General features: G+C 44.1%; 1 pseudogene; it reads left to right on the plus strand.

The window, feature by feature from the left end:
- Positions 1 to 533: 533 nt before the first annotated feature.
- LOC125216573 lies at positions 534 to 1759 on the plus strand (annotated as a pseudogene).
- The last annotated feature ends 4126 nt before the right edge of the window (positions 1760 to 5885 follow it).

Here is a 5885-nt window from a genome sequence, read left to right on the forward strand (position 1 = left end):
TAGACATACTACCAACTAAAATAAGTGATCCTTTGTGCTGACTAGTTATATACTAGTACTTCTCATTATGACACTACATATAAAGTGCATGAACCCAACCATACTTTCAAAACCAAAAAAAGAGCACAATTATGCCCACTATATATCTATATGACGTACACACGGTGCCCACAGTTCCGGAACCGGCAGTTTCGGTTTTAAAAATTGATGAACCGGAACCAAACCGCGAGAGTGTTTCGCGGTTACGGTTCCGGTTCCAAAACCGCCTGTTTCGGTTTCGGTTTCGAACCAGCGGTTTTCCGACATTTTTTTTACGATTTTCATGGTTCAGCTCGGTTTCACAGTTTTCCTGCGGTTTTTCGGTTCTGATTTGGAACCGGCGGTTCCGACACGGTTTGAGTTCGAAAATTTTCAAACCTGAATCGAACCACGGTTCTAAAATCGATGGTTTCGATTTGGGTAAATTCTCGCGGTTCTGGTTATGAACATTAACCGTCGGTTACGGTTCCACGGTTAACTTCCGAAACGGTAAACCTTGGGAATCTCTACACGTAATACTAAATATATATACATCCATAACAATAAAACACAATACTAGAAAACAAGTTCGGCCATTCTAAATTTACACCTCCAAAACAGCTCACTCACTCTCTCAATGTAATTAAATCACAATGTGGCCAAGTGATCACCAAACTTGCACCTCAAGCATCGATGGCCCTTCACCACTCTCGCCGCCGCTCCGCCACCACTGCGTAGCAACGCTCAAGGGCCACGACACCTCCTACACATCAGCCCTCGCCGTCGCAGGGGGGCACTTATTCACCGGCTCCTCCTCCGGCCAAATCCACCGCGCCACCCTTATAAACTCCCTCCCGCACCACCAAACCCTGGCCGCCGCGGGAGACGGGGCCGTGAAGGCCCTCGTGGCAGCCTCCTCCGACAAGCTCATCACCGCCCACCAAGACCACAAAATCCGAGTGTGGAGAGTCGACCACCGCCACCAGAGAATCACGCAGCTCGCCACGCTCCCGACCCTGAGCGACCGAGCGATCACGCTCCTCCTCCCCCGGAACCACGTCCAGGTGAGAAGGCACAAGACATCGACGTGGGTCCACCACGTCGACGCTGTGTCAGCGCTGGCCCTCTCGAGAGACGAGAAGCTTCTCTACTCGGTCTCGTGGGACCGGAGTCTCAAGATATGGAGGACCGCGGACTTCAAATGCCTCGAGTCCGTGGCGGACGCGCACGACGACGCGGTCAACGCCGTCGCTGTTAACGACGGCGCCGTCTACACGGGATCCTCCGACGGGAAGATCAAGGTGTGGAGGAGGAGGCAGGGGGAGAAGGGTAATTATTCACTGGATGCTACATTGACGAAGCATAAAGCCGGGCTCAATGCCTTGGCGATGAGTCCGGACGGGGCGGTTTTGTACTCCGGTGGCTCGGGCGCGTTGATATGGGCGTGGAGGAGCGGCGGCGGCGGTGGCGGGGCTGAGGGGGCATGAGAAGGCCGTGCTGTGCTTGGCTGTGGCTGCGGCGGCGGATGAGACGGTGAGGGTTTGGAGAGGGAATGGGAAATGGTCATATGAGTGTTTAGCGATTCTTCAAGGGCATCGAGGGCCTATTAGATGCATCACTAGTTCTCATACATCATCAAACGCCTGCCTTCTCTACACTGCTTCTCTTGATTGTGATATTAAAGTCTGGAAATCAATGATGTCTATATAAGATACTACTATTAATTTCATAACAATCAATGATGTCAATCCCCTTTTAATAAAATCAATAAATAAAGCTATAAATTTTTAATTAATATAATATAAATTCAATAATCACTACAAAAAAAGCTCCCATTTGTGAGCACAATAGTGCTAGCAAACCTGTATTAAAGTGCTCGCAAACGTGCGAGCACCGACGTGTGCTCGCAAAATAGTGGTCGCAAACAAGCACTTTTTTTTAGTGAATCCTGATCATAATTCTAACTTAACATAGTGAAGAAAAAAAAGAGTACTAACATGAAGTTACATAATGAGGCTTAGTTTAGGTTTCGGAAGCTTGAATATTTTCATGTTGAGAAGATACATATTTGACTAGTCATCTAGAAGAAGGTGCATATTTGTTACTCCCTCCGTCCGCTATTAGGAGTCCCATTCATTGACGGCACGAGTTTTAAGAAATGTTAAGAAAAATGAGTAGAAAAAAGTTAGTGAAATAGAGGTCCCCTTTTGTATATATTAGTTTTAAATGAAATGTGAGTGGAATGAGTTAGTGGAAGATGAGATCCTATTACCATTTATGGTATAAGTAAACCGGGACTCCTATTCGCAGACGGACTAAAATGGAAAAACGGGACTCCTATTCCCGAACGGAGGGAGTATCACATTTCAATTCGGACTCAAATATGGTAAAGCAAGGTGGCCAACCACCGGGGCATTTCACCAAACTGGGGTTAAACATAAATAATAGGTATATGACTCCACTAATCATAAAATATCACTCAGAACTCTTAAAGTTCATATATTCTAGTTTGTCTAAGGCCTTTTGACTATCTTTACCAGATCAAGTAGAATCCCTTTTACAATGGTAATAAGTCAGTCATAGGTCAGCCACTCTCTCTCCCTACCACGTCAGCAGCACTAAAAATTCACCTATCACATCAGCATAAGCCAGCCGCAATAAAAATAATTCAAAAACAACTACATTTTATGGAATAAAATTTACGATTAAATTACAGAATTAAATTTACGAGACATATACGGGAAAATTCATTCATTTTCATTAAAAAAAAGGTACATAGATTTAAAAAAAATACATGATTTTTTTCAAAAAAAAAAAAAGGACTTCCACACACGAGCCCTGTCACTCTCTACTCCTCATCGTCGCCGCTGCCACCCGGGTATCTGAGCCCGCGTCTGAACACCCCACCAGTGCCCTCGAGGCATCCAAATCCACCCGCATTGTAACATCCTAAAAATAGACTTAGATGAAACTCGAAAATCCGATAAAAAATGGATGCTTTAGGATTTCTCAATGATCAATTCAATTTTATAAATGATAATAATTAGATAGAGAGAGTATTACTAGATGTTAAAATGAATTAGTATATGACCCGTGGCACAAAGAATGCTAAGAGATTTAAATTAGAATAAGAAAATCATCGGTTTAGCATTTCTTTTTGACGATTTATTAGAAATGACCAAGGATATCTATTCATTAAAGTCATGCCATTTGTACACTTAATATACCATAAAATAAATAATTAAAGCCTATCCTAAACACCCCATTGTCGGTGCACATAGAGGAGAAGCCTCTCTAGTTTTCATGTTTTCTCTAGAATCTTCACCCCCAAATACATATCAAGTCACTGTCAAATTACAGAGAGGAGAGAGGAAGACATTTTTGAATGAAAATAATATAAGGAGGAGGAATATTGCAATTTATCTTCCCCTGTGAACCGTCGTCGCCTCTTCCCGTTGGTGCCGCAGTGACGCATCACTGTTGCCGTTTGTCGCCTCAGCTCCAATCTCAACAACATCACATTCTCTTGTTCTTCCACTTCTTGATACTCACCTTCAGTTTTACAATTAAATGTAAGCATTTTATCATTCTGTAATTAATAGTTTCATATGTTGAAAGTGAATAATTAAGTAGGAAACAAATGGAATTCTTGATGGGTGGGTAGGAAAGTGCCGATTATTCTCTTTATTGGACTTAGTGCTTTGGTTTTAATTCTTGTTTGGTAATGAGATTCATTTCTCATGATTTAACTAAGCATGTGTTAATGTGTTATAAAATAAAATGAAATTTGACGGTGGATGGAGGCGAAGGACAGTAGGTAGTAAGATTAATTAATATTTTGATAAATTTGTAGAAAAGGTTGTCCTTAACCATAGGATACTATAAATTTTGATATATTATTCAAGTTCTGCAATTGATATTTTGGCATAGTTTTGGTCTAAACGACCTGAGAAAATGTTTTTAACTGGTTGCGGTTTAACATATCTAAATTATGATATTAGTATTATTTTTCGGTTGGAATATATGGGGTGTTACACGCATGTTCTCGAGCATCGAGTAGAGGAACATCATCTCCGTGGGGTCGGTTGCGGCCTTCCACTCTAGGAAGACCTCGAACATACGTTCCTCCGTCTTCGCACGCGAGAATAACGTGTATGCGCGTGGGGGTGGGGGGGGGGGGCTGAGATGACCTCATGGGGCGATAGGGGGAATCCTCCCCTCGCTGCCCGTTGCGCCCGCTTTTGGCCAACCGGACGAGGGCGACGAGGGCGACGAGGAGCGGATGGAGGGGACGGAAACTCCTCAGCATCCGAGGGGAGGTCGTGGGGTCCGTCGTTGCTGCCGCTGTAGTCTCCGGAATAGTTCAGTCTCTGCTTCTTCGGCCACCCAGCGTCGCACCCCGCCCGGAACTTCTCGGAGTCCTTCGGCCAACACATAGCATTCCCATCCCGAGATGCATACCGTGCTGCATCCCTCCCCGCCACATCATCCCCATCATCTCGCTGCATCATCTGCCGCTGCATCCGGTACATACCTCCCCACCCCGGCGCTGACTGCCCGCCGCTCCCCTGCCCCCGCCCGGCATCCCCCACGGCATACTCCCCCTGTCCCCCCTCATCCCCACTGGCGCTCCAGCCATCATCCCCATCAACCGGCCCCAAGGGACGTTAAGCCCTCCCATCTCGCCCGCCCATCCGGCCCCATCCAGATCCCACGGGTACCGTGGGCGTATGAGAGCCGCTCGTCGCCGGACTGGACTCGTTGTTGTTGTCCATCGCTCGATGATGCTCTTTTATAGAAAGTTAGAGAGAGGGAAAACTCGTTAAAACAAGTGGTGCAAATGAAAATGAAACTAAAATCGCGAATATATAGGTTTTCAAAAAATAAAAAATAAAAAAATCGGAAATAGGCGCTAGCCGATCGCTAGCCGATCGGCACGCCACAATGGCGGCCAGCGTCTCTGAATCGGCTAGCCCATGCCGATTCTCTGGCCAATTTGCTGCTGGTCGATTGTAATGGTTCGGCTAAGCCCAAAAAAGGTATGATTTGGCATGCCCAAAAAAGTATAAAGCAACAATAAGAGAGGGCATGCATATGCAGAACCAAGTTGTAGCTTTAGTGAATGATAAAATTTTAGAATTAATTTTATTTTCAGATGAGAGACATAATGAGGTTGATGCATATTATATATGGTCAATTACTTTGGTCATGCCATTGCCGTTCAAACTTTAGCATGTCAGAGGCAGAGGCATACATATAGTGCTGCTCATGTGCCCAAATCTGAGCTGTATGCTAAAAATAATGGAATGGATTTACTGTGAGTGAATATCATGAGGTGTCTTGTAATTTCACAAAGTTTTGGGTCATGTAAATTAAGTTTTGATGCATTTCATTAAAATGTCTTGTATTATGTACTTCAATCATCAATACTACTATTTAATACTAACTGATCTAAATAATGATCAAAGATTAAATAAAGATCCAGTTGCAGATATAGGTATAGTTTCGGGTAGGCTTCAGTCTGCCTCTAACATTATAACCCATCATCTCACACCGTGATAAAACTGAGGAGCATTCCTCCTCAGTTAGGGAACCTTACCAACCTACGCTTACTTGACCTTAGTCAGAATGATTTTGGAGGCATTCCGATCCCAAAATTCGTTGGTACCATGAAACAGTTACAACATCTATATCTTTGGGATTGTAACTTTTCTGGGAGTATTCCTCCTCAATTGGGGAATCTTACCAACCTACGCTTACTTGATCTTTCAATCAACTCTTTGTGTTGTATATCTCTTTCTCAACTTGGTCTTGTATTTGAATCACTCAAAATACTGGACTTGTCCAATAATCATCTCATCGGATCA

This window comes from Salvia hispanica, chromosome 3, assembly GCF_023119035.1.
Source record: "Salvia hispanica cultivar TCC Black 2014 chromosome 3, UniMelb_Shisp_WGS_1.0, whole genome shotgun sequence".
NCBI classification, from domain to species: domain Eukaryota; kingdom Viridiplantae; phylum Streptophyta; class Magnoliopsida; order Lamiales; family Lamiaceae; genus Salvia; species Salvia hispanica.